Source organism: Aethalodelphis obliquidens, unplaced genomic scaffold (genome assembly GCF_003676395.1).
Source record: "Aethalodelphis obliquidens isolate GAN/ISIS:26980383/991018 unplaced genomic scaffold, ASM367639v1 scaffold50, whole genome shotgun sequence".
Taxonomy (NCBI): domain Eukaryota; kingdom Metazoa; phylum Chordata; class Mammalia; order Artiodactyla; family Delphinidae; genus Aethalodelphis; species Aethalodelphis obliquidens.
In genome coordinates this window covers 6073789-6090300 of record NW_020837994.1, presented here as the reverse complement: position 1 = coordinate 6090300, position 16512 = coordinate 6073789, and the positions used below count along the sequence as shown (strand labels likewise).

General features: G+C 45.1%; 1 protein-coding gene across 1 annotated transcript in view; it reads left to right on the top strand.

Moving 5' to 3' along the window:
• The window catches only part of TENM4 (teneurin transmembrane protein 4), a 742958-nt gene that overhangs the window by 145763 nt on the left and 580683 nt on the right, over positions 1-16512 (top strand). The window contains exon 4 of the mRNA XM_027083511.1: positions 5320-5375. The gene's annotated coding sequence lies outside the window, so the exon portion shown is untranslated. The remainder of the gene's footprint in view (positions 1-5319; positions 5376-16512) is intronic.

Below are 16512 nucleotides of genomic sequence, written 5' to 3'. Positions count from 1 at the left end.
AGGACAAAGCCTAGCACATGATAAGTACTACACTGTTAACTAAAATTACAATAGTAGCAGTAATAATAATATTCACCAAAAATTTGTTGAGCCTTTGCTAGGTGATAGGCACATGAGCATTGCAGCAACCCAAAATGTGGGTCCTTTTTACTATCCCTGCATTTTAGATAAAAACACAGAGGCATGGGAAGGTGAAGGATACAGCCCAAGGTCACCCAGCTGGGAGGGAATAGAGCCAGAGGTCAAAGCCAGACTCTGATTCCAGAGCCAATGCTTCTGAACAACATTTAACAAGGACTTACTGAGCCCTAGTAGGTGTCCCAGTCATTCTTCTTTGGATCTTTAGATGGAGAAGGACACTTCAGATAGAGAGATGTTCATAGGAAAGGAATCTTCGAGCAGCAACTAGAGGAGTGGTCAGATGGGGCTTCAGACATTGGTGGGACTGAGACTGTGGCATCTTGGTCTTGTCTTACCAACTGAAACACAATCTCCCCCAGGGCAGGAGACAAGCTTTTCTTCTTCTTCTGTACCTCCCTTAGAATGGATGGACATCTGAGCCCTCCACAATAGACCCCAGCAAATCCTTGATCTACAGCTACCCCGCCCAGGAAATCAGTGGCTAGAGTTGACCAGAGTGAGTCCATCCACACTTTACATGCAACTGATCGTTATAACCAGTGTTGTGCTCCATGATTAACTTGAGAAGAGTCCAGATTAAGCCAGGGAAATGGTGCCTCCACAGCCTGGCCTGATCTCAGACTTGCATCGCAGAGATCCTGTAAGAAAGGGGAGAGGGGGTACAGTTCCACCAAATTCAGTGCACGGAATGCTGAGCTGAGAACAAGGTGGACTTAGGGAGCAGGGCAGAGATGTAGCTACAGGAGAGCCAAGGCTCTCTGACCCGTAATTCACTGTTTTTGGTTTTCAGAAAGTAACCTAGGAGGAAGTACTCCTAAATGTAGGTATTGATCTATAGAGGGAAAGACCATCAAGTCAGTTGTGCTAGATAATGCAAATTTATTTCTAAATGTTAGACAGTAGAAACGGCAGTGAATTAGACGTAATTACTATGCAATTTGACTGGAAATGAAATCCATTTAAGAGACATGCATTGAATGTGGGCAAAACACAAGGTAGAGAGGAAAAAAGGGAGTTACAGAAAGGCCCAAGAGGTGGACCTTGCTTCCACATCCTTCCACCCCAGTGATCTTGTGGTTGCCAAAGGCAAGGCTTCCAATTGTTTCCATGGAGAGAGAGGAGACAGTCCTTCATGATTGGGCTTAATTCAACCAGAGACCGTACCCTTGAAAACAGGCCTGGTTTTTCACATCGTCTGCTTTCTGTGTGAAAACCCACATTCCTTTATTCATAAAACCTAGAGTTGATTGCTTGGCCCTTGGAGTAGCCAGGTTATTTGATTTTATTTTAACTTAAGAAAGAACTTAATTCAGTGAGTATTTGTTGAGTGCCTACTCTGTGCTAGCTCCCATGCTGAGTTCTGAGGGGATGGTGCTGGGAACAGTCCCCAGCCCTGTCCTCATGGAGCCTGCAGTGTGGTACTCACTGAACAAACCGTGCCAGACAGTACCTAATTACAGTTGTGAGATGGGCCGCAAAGGAAATCTCCGGTAAGTAGCCAGAGGAGCTCACTTAGTCTGGGGGTTCAGGGCTTCTCTGAGGGGATGGTGTTTAAGCCCAGAGAGAGGCAGGATGAGTCGGGATTAGGCAGCAGAGGGGAGAGCAAACAACTCTCCAGGCAGGGGAACAGCGTGTCCAGGGCCTTGAGTTGGGAAGAAGAGGGCCTAAAAGGAAGCCAGCCTGCTAAGAGCAGAGACTGGAGGCAGATGGATGCATTGACAAACCAGGCAGTGCAGAAACCGGGTCCTAGAAGCAGCCTCTCAAGGCACAAGGGCACATTATGGACTTTGGATTTGATCTTCAAAAGAATAGAAAGCTGTCAGAGGGTTTTAGGCAGGGGGCATGATTCCATTTGTATTATTATTATTTTTTAATCCCTCTAGCTTCTGGGTGGAGAGAAGTGGAGTAGAGGATGTGGGGAGACCAGTTAGGAGTCCAGATGAGAGATGGTGGTGGCTTGGTGAGAGTGGAGGCACTGGTGAGGAAGAAAAATGAGGCCAAGAAACAGAAAAAGATGTCCAACAGTTGCAGCTTAAAATACCTAGACTCCCTTTCCCTAATGGCTAATGGCTAACACTGTTGCGAGCACAAGGAAGTGGCATCCCGGTATGCTGCTGGTAGAAATTGAAAGTGATATGGTCTTGTGTGTGTTGGGGGTAGTGGCAATTATAATTGTTTTTAAATGTTAAAAAAATATATTTTAAGTACTTAACCAACAGCCACACAAAGATATACGTGCAGGGCTTCCCTGGTGGCGCAGTGGTTGAGAGTCCGCCTGCCTATGCAGCGGATGCGGGTTCGTGCCCCGGTCCAGGAAGATCCCACATGCCACGGAGCGGATGGGCCCGTGAGCCATGGCCGCTGAGCCTGCGTGTCCGGAGCCTGTGCTCCGCAACGGGAGGGGCCCCAGCAGTGAGAGGCCCGCGTACCGCCAAAAAAAAAAAAAAAAGATGTACGTGCAAAGATATTAGAGTATTTACACCAGTGAAAAATTGCAGACAACCCAAATGTCCATCTGTAGGGAATTAATTACACATCTATGTAACTGTTTAAAAAGTAGATTAATATTAGTGTGTACAGTATGGTCCCATTTTATAAAGTATCTGGATGTGTATGTATGTGAATGTCTGTATATGTGGGTATGTATACAAAGAGGTTTAGAAGGAAATCTATCTCACATCACATTGCTAGTGGCAGGTGACTTTTTATTGTATTTGGGTAAATAGTTCAAAAAATGATACTTTAAAAGATGAGAAGACAATAACTGCAATGTCACAGAGATTGTAATTAAAGTGTTAGTGCGAGGAAACCCAAGGAAGGGAGTAACTGATTCTCACTCGGCGGGAGCAGGCTTCACGAAAGAGGTGTCATTGGACCGAGAATGAATAATCAGGGATAGGTTTGTTTTCCTGTTTCTGCACAGCTTTGTAGCTCGTATTCAAGAGAAATAGGGAACTCCACAGATAGAAGGACTGATTGATCTGGTTCTGCAGACCTTTCAGTCTGTTTGCTCCCTGGTCATAAAACATTCATGGCAATTAATTTTAAACCAGATGACAGGAAATGGAAGCGTAAAGCTCGAGAAAGACTCAACAACAGCTTTGAAGAGTGTCCAGTATAGTCACTGTGCCGCTGTCTCGCCCCTCACCTGACCCGGTTGGATCTTATACTCATTTGCAGTAGCAATGGCATTCCTAGATATTATGTTATCAGCTCTTTCTATTTACTTGGTTACTATCTTGGATCTTTGAATAAGGAGTCGCTTTCACTTCACATTTCCTAAACTTGTTTTTAGAAATTATGCAGCTGCCTACCAAAGTGTCCTTTGGGGAATTTAAACATGCATTGATAGGTATAGTGACTTTGTGGAAAAACTGGTGGCCTAGCAGAACGGGATGCCTCTGCATTGATTTGCAAACAGAACTTAATTGGTGGCCTTATGACATGAAATTGAAAATTTGGGGTCTGAGGAAGGCCAGAGGGGAAACCTAATACACTCACAGAGCACAGGGTCAGAAGTAGGCCAGTGGGGGTCCCAGTCCCAGGTCCTTCAGTTACCAGCTGTGTGACCTCTGGCAACTTTCCTGACACATAATAAGCGTCAGGTGTTCTTGCAGTTTCAGCTTTGAAATAGGACAGACTTAGATTCCAAGGTCTGGCTGCAGCAAAGTGAGGGAAATTAAACCAGCTTTCCCAAGGCAAAGCAGGGGCACTGCTGGGAGGAGGGTAGAAATGGATGAGCATTTTAAATTTCAAACGTCACTTATTTTAATGAGTATTGGAAAAAGTATATGCATAGCACATCAAACCTATGACTTCATAGATATTTTTACAAAAAATGATTGTGATTAAAAATTCCTTTAAATAACAACCATTTTGCAATTATAGAATCTATGTTAATTGAAAGGTGGTCTTCCATTGGGCTATAGAGAAAAGAGGAAGAAATAACAAACTGCAGAAACTTTTTAAAAACTTTTATTGGAGTATAGTTGATTTACCATGTTGTGTTAGTTTCTGCTGTATAGCAAAGTGAATCAGTTATACATATACAAATGACCTTTTCCCATATAGGTCATTACAGATTATTGAGTAGAGTTCCCTGTGCTATACAGTAGGTCCTTATTAGTTATCTATCTTATATATAGTAGTGTGAGAAACGTTTTTTAAAAATCCATTAAAATTAGAGTTAAGTAAAATATGTGAATTGATTTGGAAAAATTAGTAAGTGGTAATAGCAGTGAGACATTGACGGCGAAAATCGTGAAAGTGGTACCAACGTGACTGCAGTGGACATTGGCTAGATGGCCAAACCTCACTGAGTTACCATTCTCTCGCCCGTAACATCTCCCAAGGTGGTTATGAGGATCATGAGATAATATCCATAGATATTATCGGCTCAATAGCTGTCACATAGTAGGGACTCGAATCTATGTTTCCTTCCTTTTTCCTTAGCCTCACCTTTCGAAGTTGAAAGTGATCTCTGAGATTGGCCAGGCCAGTTTCCTCACTTTCCAGATGAGGTAAGGGAACCCTGATTGGGGAAAGACCAGCTGAGGGCTCCTAAAGTCATGTGATGCTCACTCCACTGGGCTCAGGTGTGTGCAGTGGGGGGCAGAGACTTGACCACAGGCCTGAAAGGTCTTGGGGAAACTGACAAAAGGCGTGGGAATGAAAATGAGTTAATTACACAGGCAACAGTCATGGGGGTGTGGAGGGCGTAGTCGTGATCTGAGGGCTACTTTCCAGTGTAGTACATCTTCATAGACCCTACTCTGCAAAGGGGTAAACTCTATGTAGAGAAGGAAAGAAATTGGAAAAATACCCCCAACTGTCAGAAGTGAGTATGTTGATGTAGTAGCGTTTTTCTTTGCTCTGTTTCTCCTGGTAATTAATGATTGCTTGCATTTTGACATCTATGAAAAATAAAGTTGCCAAAATGGAAAGCTGAATTTTCTGTACTGAGAGATGGGTGCCATTGGTGCCCTTCTTGGCATGTAACTATTTTAATTGTCATGCTTCATTTTTGAAGTAATTCTCTTCCAGCCCCTAATCATTAGCAACTTCCCCAGTTACATGGGCTCATAAGCGGTTGGTAGCCAATATTGGGTATAAAACTTATGATGTCTTTTAGTCCAGTGGTCTCAAGGGATTAATTGTGATCTTCTTCTTGTTTTGCAGATGGAAAAACTGAGAATCAGAGAGGGCTAGTGATCTCTCGGACACGTGGTCAGTAGGTAAGTGATAATGCTGGAAGTGAGCCTAAAATAAGATCTATGTCTAGTCTCTGTGATTCAGTCTCTGAAGCCCCATCTCCCCAGTCTTGCGATTTTTCTGATTTGCGCAATTGAAGTCAGGAAATGAGTTGGTCAGAGGCGTTTGGGTATTATTTGCACGTGTGGTTTCTGTTTGTTCCCACTGTTGAGTTGGAATGTTTAACAGGTGGGTTTGTGAAGGCCTCGTAAGCAAACCAGGCCCGTGCTAGGGCTAATGGGATATCACTGCCCTGTCTTCAACAGATCTAAGAGTTTGGTTCATCTAGAACAGAGAGCCCTGGACTACGGGTGTCAGGAGATCTGGCTTCCTGTCCCACAGTGAGCTGCTCTGTGACCTTGAACAAACCACTTAACTCAGGGATTCACTCATTTTTCATTCTTTCTTTCAAACTGTTTTTCCCCAGAATGTGTGGTGCTGCCCTCTGTGTCAGGCACTGAGGATAACAAGGTAAACACAACATAAGCTTTGCCCGGGAGGCACTCACAGCCCAATTTATGAGCTCCTGCATTTCCTCATTACTGTCTCATCATGAGAACTTCTAACATCTGCTTTGGAGTTTACAATCTCTAGGGCATTTTGTGATCTTCCCCGAAACTCCGTAAGATGGAAAGAAGTTGTTATTACCATTTTGCAGAGAAGAAAACTATGGCTTAGAGAGTTGACCCAGGCCCTTGAGTGAGTAAGGGTTAGAGCTGCCCTTGAAACCCTTGAGCTAGATTTACTCGCTCCTAAGCATTTGTTTTTGAGAATAGCACACTGTTCCACTGAAGGTTTGGGCATTTGAACGGGCGTTTTTGTACCCTGTCCCTTAGCAGTGAGTAAAATGTCGGGCACATTGGCACCCAGAGGAAACCCACGCTGGTGCAGGGATACTTTTCTGCAAGGAGTACTTTCCTGTGTCTAACTGATTATTCCAGAAAGCAATGTCTTCTGTGCCTGAGAGTGAAGGCAGCCTTGGGCTCTGGGTAAGCTGATAACCAGAGGAAAACATGCCGCAGGCCCAGGGCCACCTCCTTCAGGTGGCTGCGATTCAGCATATCAGAGAAAGCCCGCCATGGGCCAGAGGGACACAGCCCCCCTCTTCCGCAGTGACCCTACTGAACACGGTTGCTTTTCACCAAAGCTTAACGATCCTGGGAGCTTCTGCTTTTGCAGAGTTGCCTGGCCTCAGGCAAGACAGGGAGAATGATGTGGATTAGAGGCTGTGCTGTTGGTCTGTGGGATGACAACTGCTTGAGCAGGAAGCTCCTGGGCTCCCTCAAAGTCTGGAATTTCAAAGGGTGCAAGAATCACCGCAGGGACTGGGCCTGGTTTCTCTGTTTTACTGTGCGTGTGTACGTTGTGAACTGTGGCCATCTTTGATGAAGATGACTAGTATGTGTGTGATATCTGGGATTTGTGGGGAATGTGTGTGCCTCGGTGGGGAGTGGGGTTTGTAAGGGATGACTGTGTGTGTGTGTGTGTGTGCGCGCGCGCGCGTGTGTGTGTTTAATCTCTAGGAAGTAATTCTCGTGAAAAAAAGAAAACGGGTATAATTTTTCAACAGGACCCAGAAATGGGCTTTTAATAAGCATCATTAAACTCTTTGATTACAAGGGGAGGCCAGCCATTCTTTCATCCTGGCTTAGATCACACAGCTCTCCCTTGCCCTGTTCTTTGGGGTCAGATAAAAACTCCTACTATTCATATTGGTCTCTCCAAAGGCCTTTCTCCCCTTTCTTGCCCTCCCCAGCCCCTGCCCCTACCCCGCGCTTTCTGATCTCTCTGCTTGGACCTCGACACAGACAGGGCTGGTGTCAGGACTGACAGATGATAGCTGCGGGTACGCCTGGAATCTGAGCGTCCTGTGTCTCGCCCTGTCCCAGCAGGAAACTTTAGAGTCTTTGTTTAGGAGGTACTCTGAGCCCAGAGATCCGGGGCTTCTTCCTTTCCCTGAGGGTCACTTACAGCCACTGACACCCAGCAGGGCTGTGTGTGCGTGTGTGCAAACCCTTTCCTGCATGGCTTGGGTTTCCTCTTGTCTGACACGGGAGGAGGAGAAGCTGTGTTGAAAGACAGGTTTTGCTCTGGGCTGAAAGCATTCTGCCAGGTCTCCTAAGGAAGCTGGTTCCCAGAGTTATTATCTTTCCTGAGCTGAGAACGAGGTGCTCCGTGACAGGAAACCAGGTAGGCTTAGCAACAGGCTTATCAGGCTGCACTGCAGGAATGTTCATTTGTGTCAACAGGTCTGGGTTTGTGTAATTTTGTTCTTCTCTGTGCACGGGATCAGTTCTGGGGCTGGTGTGTTCTGATTTGCTCGGCTCCTTCCCAGAGGTGAAGCACTCCGTAGGGTGTGGAGCTCTGCCTGGGTCATCCTTGTTCCCTCCACAGGACCCAGCCCGGGGGTACCGGGCACAGGGCTGAGTGTGCAGTGTCTGTGGTCTACGTAGAAGCCACTGTAGCTCCAGGCTGCAGAGTGGTCCTGAGTGGGGGTATTCCTGCCTCGATTAATATACCAGGCGCTCATTAGAGTCCTAGCTTGGCCTCTTACTGCACCAACTACTCAGTTTCTCTGTGCCTTGGTTGGTGCTGGAGGCGCTGCCCTATTTGGAACGTTCTATCTCGTTCTTGCCAGCAGCTCCTTTGCAGGGACCAGCCTCTGGTCCCTATGGCTCCAGTTGTTGGTTGGCTCAGAACTGGCTCCAAACCGGACAAGGCACTGAACATTAAAGTCCTGCTACACATCCTAGGTGGATGTGCTGCCTTGACCTTGGGGCTTACCCAGGCAGTACTCCAGGGCTGGAGCAACAGCCATCCAGTGTCAGTTCTCCAAACACCCTTAGTCGTTGCTTTAAGGGACATCTATTTTGTTAAGCACCTACTGTGTGCAAGGCACTGTGATATTAAGTATATTTTTTCTAACTTTATACCCATTTTCCAAATGAGAAAAGTAAGTTTCAAAGACGTTAACATACCCAAGAGTACCTGAGTATTCGGTGATAACGCTAGGATTTGAACCCAGGTGTTTGGATTAGAAAGCATATACTCTCGGTTTCTATAAAGCACGTAGCACACAATGGTGAGCAGAAAATGGTTGTCACCTATTCGTGACAGTTCTTTTAAAAGTAATTATTTAATAAAGCACTTACCACATGGCATCCTAATCGATGGTTCTTCTGTGGTCCTCTCTCACTGGACTGTGAGGTTCTTGAGGGCAGAAACTGGAAGCCCCAGCCCCTGGCAAGGTACAGGGTTTAAAGCAACTGATCAATAAATGTTTGAATGATTAACAAGATTCATAATGCCTCCCTGTACTGATTGCTGACTATATGCTGGGCAAAGTGCTGAATGCTTTATATGTATATTATTTTGTTTAATTCTTGAAACAACCCTGTGAGATAGATACTATTATTACAATAATATTTATAATAAGGAAAATAGAGGCTTGAAGAGTTTTGAGTCACGTTCCCAGGTTACACAGCTGCTAAGTGGCAAAGCTGGAAATAGGACCCCGGCTGACTGCTTACCTGTGGTGTCTTGCCTTGCCCCTGTGCTCTGGCCTCCCCCAGATGTCCCAGCATCCCTCACACCACAGCTGATGCCCAGGGCTCCTCCAGTGACTTCCTGTGAAGCTGTCACTCAAATCTAGTGCCTGCCTATCTGGAGCTGTGTGAAGTTTCCATCCAGAAGGGAGAAAGCTGGTGAAGGCTGGGGGGGCCACAGTCACATATGAAAGACAGTATGAAGAACTACTAATAAGATGGACAAGACAAGGGTTTCCTTTCTGGAGAGTAGACCTGATTTATAGGACACAAGTGGGGGTGAGGTCAACATATCAAGAGGCACAACCTTTTGAGAACAGTGGTGAAGCATCTCAGGGACGTTTTCTGGGGGCATTTCTTAGGCTTGGCACCTAGCCTGCCGCGGACTTGTTGGTGGGTAAGGTTGGGCGAGGGAAAGGCCTTGGTGCCTTGCTCTCCAGGGAGGTCCTTGCCTACTGGGAACTTCCCACAAGCCCTCATGGACCAATGACTTACTTCATCATGGGGAGCTTCATCTTACGCAAGCTGAAGAAATGGTACTCCACCTACGTTGCCACAAGATAATTGACCCCTTGTGACTTTGTCTGAAGGGGGGCGGGAGCAAGTGCTCTTAGTGAAAGTTAAGGGGCAGGGAGGGGAATTTGAGCTGGGAAAGAGAGGGACTTGGAATTACTCTGGAGGCTGCCCCGGTGGGACAAGGATTCTGACTATTGACTCCCGACAGGGCCAGGGCCCACTTTGCGAGAATCCAGGTGTGTGTTCTGTGTCCCGGGGACTCTAGTGAGGTATGCCGGTGCCCTCATCTAATGCTACCACAGAACAGCTGCTTTGGGAGACCACACATGAACACTCCTCGGCCAAGAGAAAAGCAGGCAGGATGACAGCATGATGACACATCAGTTACAGCCTTCATGGACATGTCTTTGGGTGGCTCAGGGCTTCACTCCTCGGGAGGCTGGCCCTGTGCACCCCAAAAGCAGTGGTGATACTGATTCTTGAAGCTGGGCCTCGAGGGTATTTCCTTTTTCCCTCATAGCAATGATTTTTAAACCATACCCTGCAGAACCCTGGGGGGTTAGTGAAATCCTCTCTGAGACCTCCCCTGGAGATAGGCAGACAGTTCCCTATTGGCTCCTGGACACCTGCCTTGCTCATCCTCTTCCCCTTGTTTGCTCACTGGGCTTCCGTGTTGCCAAGACTGGTGTTCTGGGATGTACTCCATGGCCGCGCTGTTTGTTTACAGCCAACATGTGCTCTCATTGGCTATTGTGTCTGTTCTGATTGGTTGCCGTCTGTGCCGTATCCGCTGTTAAATATTTTGAATTTCGCTCCCGGTTGCAAGCCTCCCTTTTGTGCAGAGCCCGCTGCATCCCAGTGTAGGCACGTTGTGAACCACAGGCTGCACAGAACCACAGCAGTTTGGCTGCCTTTGAGAAGTTCTCGCTGTGCTCCCTCATCCATCCTAGGGCCACAGAGTCACCCGAACGTCACCAGCCCACATGTCCGTGCGGGGCTCAGCGATTTGTTTACCATGCCCACCGCCACCAAAGCAGAAGCCCTGGTTATGTTGCCGTGGCAGACCTGGGAGCTGGGGCTGGTCGCTGGTCTTTTCTGTCCCAGCCCCTGGCATGGCTCTTTAGCAGACAGGTCGCAGGCTTTACTGCCTGCCTGTGGACATGATTCCCAGATTCACTCAGCTGTGCCTTTACGAACAAGCTGCTTTCTCAAATGGGCAGGATGTGCCAGCTTTGCTGGCAGAATTCCTTATGAGCATTTGTTCTTTCCTTCCCCCTTTTCTTCAAAATAAAAGGAAAGGCAGAAGGAATAGCAGAAGCAATGTTAGATAAAAGTGCATGCATTTGAGATTCAGGCAGATCAGGATTTATATCCAGGCTCTGCTCCTCATTAGCTGTTTGACCTTAGGGGAATCATTTAACCTCTCTGTACCTTCTGTTCAAAAGAAATAATAATAACTCTAAAGAGTTGCTGGGTCTATAAAATAATACATACACGTAAGTTGAAGGTGCCGTGCCAATGAGAGTCATTAACATATATTGTCCCTCTTTCTGGTGACATTTTCAATCTATAATGATTCCAAAAAGTGAGTCAGTGGCAAATGCTATCTCTTCCAGGGCTAGAGCCTGGGAGGAGAGACTGAAAAATGAGAGGAAAAGAGCCAACCCATCATTTTTAGTTTAGAGAGCCTCCAAGCCTAAAGCAGAACCTCTAGCACAGGCAAGGGAGGAAAGAATGGAGAACTTATCTTTGAGTTTCCTTGCAAACAAGGGGAAAAGGGAAAGCTGATAGATTACATGTTCTCATTGGCTAACACTGAGTCTTTGTTGAGGGGTAAGTAAGCACAGATGATAAGCTATTAGCTAGACATAGGGAGGTATAGCTTGTGCAGGAATGGCAGATACATGATGAATTAGGTTGGGTTCCTGGGACCAGACTCTGGGACAGAGATTTGTGTGCTGAAAGTTTACGGGGCTTGCCCTCGGGATCAGCACCTGTCCGGGAGTAAGGGAAGTAAGATTAGATCGAGGGCGGAGTTGAGCGGCATTGCGGTCACAACGGAGGCATCAACCGATCCCACGGGGAGCTCTGGAGCTGGGATGGTCCTTCAGTTCCCTGCATTGAGTCAAGGGAAGTTGACCTTACTGCCCTCGGCAGCAACAGCTGGGTACTGCCCCTGGGTAAGGCAGCTCCCTTGGGCTGAGGACCATTCCTGGAGAGGGACTCCACTGAGAGCTGTCAGCAGCCGGCAGCAACAGTCCCCACAGCTGGGGCACTGAGTGCCTCAGTCCCAAAGGGCTCCTCTGGGCAGCACATCACAGCATCCACTACACATGGCATGCAGGCTGCCCTTCTTTCCGTACATCCTACTGCACACGGCACTAATTGAAGCAGCTCTCTTTACCACTGTGTTCAGATGCGGTCTCAGAATTTTTTCAAAAACAGTGCTAGATAAACGTTATCAACCAGCTGGGATTGGCACGTGAGAAGGAACCCATTGGCTCCCTTTGGCCTCTCCATCTGTAGGAGACGTTCATTGATGGTGTAACAATAAGCCTTCAGTGTTATGATTTATGTTTCAACATTGGACAGTTGGAAAACCTTAGACAAGTTCCCGGACATGCCTAGTGGAAAATGTGATTTTTAAAATATATTTAATTATTCCCTTTGACCACATTCCATTTATTTGAATCGTGGCTTGTTTTTCTTTTCCGCAACTAAATGCAGTTTTCCCCATGATTCATTTCCTTTTCTTCTCCCTCTCTTTTTAAATTTTTTAAAAAATTAATTTACTTTTTACTACGTATTCTCTTGTCATATCATCCATTCTTATTTCAACCATCGGCCACTTCAGATGTCCCTTCTTCACCCAGTTCACATTACTGGTCACCTGCTAGATCTGTCCATATGACTCGCCTCTCTAGCCCCCAGAATAGCAATAAACGGCACCCGTGGTTAGCCCATGAGGAAACAGATGCTTAGAGAGGTTAAGATGCTTTTTGAAGATGAGACATCTTGCAAATGACTGGGGTGGGCTTTATCTTAGGTCTGTTAGCTCCCAAAGTCTGTGTCCTTTTTTCTCTACCTTTGAGATATTTGTTGAGGTGATGACTCTAGGTTCTCCTTTTTGAGTCTTGCCTGGCTGAGAACTCTACAAACTTCAGTTGCTAATCCCATTGGTCATTATGAACCATTGCAGAGTGTTGGGGCCACCCCACACTGCTGGGTGGGTTGGAGACCCTTCTGCTTTCCCTGAACAGGGTATAGCTAATTATAGAGTGCTGGGCACAGCCTGGCCCCTGGGCCCATCAGCTGGGGGTATTCAGTTTTTATTGAATTCCGGAGATGCTCCGGTGGTGGGGAGCCTTTGGGATCAGACTCACTGTCATGATTGATGGGATGGGGCTGACACTGAAGCCAACAACTGACTTGTTTTAACTCTTGATAAATAAGACTTCAGTTGGTCCAGCTGGCCAGCTGCCGAAAGCCTGGCAGCATCACTGAGGGACCCACCTGGGTCTCTGAGCCGAGCGCCTATGCTGTGATCTGTAATCCTCCTTTAAGGAAGATGCATGTGGTAAAGGAAGGTCTTTTGCTTTTAGCCGAGGGCTGATTCCATCAAAACCAAAGGTAAATTTGGTTGTTGTTAAAGAACACTTATAGAGGCTCCTATTCTGTGACAGATACTTTTATTCTGAAGCTAAGCACTTAGAGATACAAAAATAAAACCATTGTTACCACCCCTCACGCTTAAAACGTGATCTGGTGTTTTTTAACTGTTGTGTAGATGGAAGACAAGGGCTCGACCACCTCCTGATGCTGTGAGGCTTCTGAGCTCTTACAGCCAGTTCCTCCATTCAGCCCTCTGCCCTTCAGACCATGACTTCTTTGCACAGGGAGGACTTTAGGATCCTCAGGGTGAGTGGAAAGAGAGTCTGATTTGAGTCCTCACTCCTCTCTCTGATAACAGATATTCTGTGTGACCTTGGACAGGGCACTTGACCTCTCTGGTCCTCAGTGTTACGTCAGAGTCGATATAGAAAGTGGCCACTGTAATGCCTCAAGTGCCTGCTGTTGGGAAAGCACCTTGTATAATGCCTCGTACACAGTAGGCACTCTATAAATGATACCATGTTTTCCTTCCCCACCCCCACTTCCTTTCTTAGCGAGATCAGTGAAGAATTTACTAGACATTGATGACCTATAGAGCAGGGATTTCCTCAAGGAGTGCTTTCAATCTTCATTGGGTGATCCAGGGCTGAATGGGTTCTCCGGTCTCCATCCAGTATGCTTTCTCACTGGACTCCAAGGGAGGAGGTTACATCCTCAATACCTCCTACCAGCTCTGATTTTCAGAGGACTCCTCTGCATTTTCTGATTCTTCACGACCACCCCAATATTCCTTCCTAGTGGGATGTGGCCAAGATTGCTCAGAAGAAGAGGTGGCTATGGCAAAGGGAAGGGGTCCTGCACCGTGAGCTGGTGTTGTGAGAACAGGACACTCTTTTGCCCTCTCTAAGACTTAAGTCTTCTCATTTATAACATAGGGTAATAATACTTTCCTTGCGGGCATTGTCTGAGGATTGCATGTGATAACACACATGAGAACAGGCTTTGGAACAAACCTGTACTTTGTGATTACAGATGCTGTCTTTCTTCTGTGAGTTTCCACCTCTTGGTCTGGCCCCTTCACCAATAGCTCCCAGCAGAAGTTCCCAAATGTATTGGAACTATGCAGAAAACTGTCCAACCAGCTGTTTGTGGAAATCTGTACTATGACCCTTACCAAAGAACTTGTTTTAGTTATTTATGTCTGTCTACTTCTCTAAACTCCAAGATATTTAAGGACAAGGTCCAATCTTAATTTATCTATATCTCCAGGATATAACAGAGGTGTTGTAATTGTTTGAAGAAATAAACAAGATGAAAGATAATGAAAACTATCGGTATCTGCTATATATCTGCTCTGGGGATATAAGGTCTCATGTAATCCTACAGGCCTAGGAGGCTGATATTATCCTACTCTCGAGCAAAGGGAAATTGAGGCCCAGAGAGGTGAAGCCACTTACTCAAGAGTCAGTAACTAGCAGAGTAGGGACACTAGCTTCAGAGCCCTGGACTCCAAACTAGTTCTTACCTCCTCTACTAGGTTCTCTCTCTCTCTCCTTTCCACATTTTATTGTACAAACAACATTAAAACAACAATAACAGGAAAAAAACTTACCTTCCAATTTCCCACTTCTAGCAAGTCAGTTGTTTCCATTTTTCCACATCCCTGCTCTCTTTTTTGCATTTGTTCTTTTTTAATAACAGCATTATTGAGATACAATTCACAGGCCGTAAAATTCACTCTTTTAAATTGTACAATTCAGTGTTTTCTAGAAATATTTAACCATCACCACTATCTAATTTTAAAACAGTCTGTCACCCCCAAAAAGAAACCCCATTCTCATTAGCAGTCACCCCCCCCATTCCCTGCTCCCCCTGCCCCCAGCCCCTGGCAGCCACTAAGCTACTTTCTCTCTCTATAGATTGCCTATCCTGGATGTTTTATATGAATAGAATCCTATAATATGTGGCCTTTGTGTCTGGTTTCTTATACATCCATGTTGTAGCATGTATCAGTGCTTCATTCCTTTCTGTGGCTGAATAATACACACACGTGTACACACACACACACACACACACTCACACACCCTTGTTTTGTTTATCTGTTTATCAGTTGATGCATATTTGGGTTATTTCTACTTTTCAGCTATTATGAATAATGCTGCTATGAACATTTGTGTACAAATTTTTGTGTGGATGTATACTTTTAGTTCTTTGGGGTACATGCCTGTAAATGATATTGCTAGGTCATACTCTATGATCAACATTTTTAGGAACTGCCAGTCTGTTTTCAAAAGTAACCACCGTTTCACAATCCCACCAGCAATGTATGAAGTTTCCAATTTTTTCACATTCTTTGCAACTCTTTTCATTGTCTCTCTCTCTATTTTTTTAGCCATTCTCCTGGATTTGAAATATCTCATTGTGGCTTTGATTCAGGTTTCCCTAAAGACTGATGATGTTCAGCATCTCTACATGTGCTTTTTGGCCATTTTTATATCTTTTTTTGGAGAAATGTCTATTCAAGTCCTTTGCGCATTTCTTAATTGGGTTATTTTTCTTTTTACTGTTGCATTGTGAGTTCTTTATGTATTCCAGATACAAGTCACTTATCCAACATATGATTTGCAAATATTTTCTCCCATTCTCTGAGTTGTCTTGTCACTTTCTTCATAATGTTCTTTGAAGCACAGAAGTTTTAAATTTTGATGAAATTTGTCTGTTTTTTCTTTTGTCACTTGTGCTTTGAGTATCACATCTAAGAAACCTTTGCTTAATCCCAAGCCATGAAGACTTACTCCCATATTTTCTTCTAAGAGTGTTATAGTTTTAGTTCTTACATGTAAGTCTATGATCCACTTTGAGTTAAGCTTTGTATCTTGTGTGAGGTACAGGACCAACTTCATTCTTTTGCATGTGTATATCCTGTTGTCCTAGCCCCATTTGTTAAAGAGACTATTATTTCCCCAGTGAAGGTTGATTTATGGACTCTCAATTCTATTTGATTAATCTATCTATCCTGATGCCAATATCACACTGCTTTGATTACTGTAGCTTCAGAGTAAGTTTCAAAATTGGAAAGTGTGGGTCCTCCAACGTTGTTCTTTTTCAAGATTACTTTGGGTATTCTGTGTTTCTTGCATTTTTATGTGAATTTTAGGATCTACTTACCAATTTCTTAAAAAAATATATCCACCTGGGATTTCCACCAGAAAAGGAGAGATATCCCACGTTTATGGAATGTCTCTCCTTTTCTGCGGTGTTTTATAATGTTCAATATTATCAGACATATAACATGTAAAGAAGTCTTGCACTTGTAAAGAAGCCTGTCCTTTAAAATAAAAGTATTCCTAAATATTGTATTCTTTTTGATGTCGTTGCAGATAGAATTGCTTTCTTGACATCATTTTTTGGTTGTTCATTGCTGGTATATAGAAAACAGATGATTTTT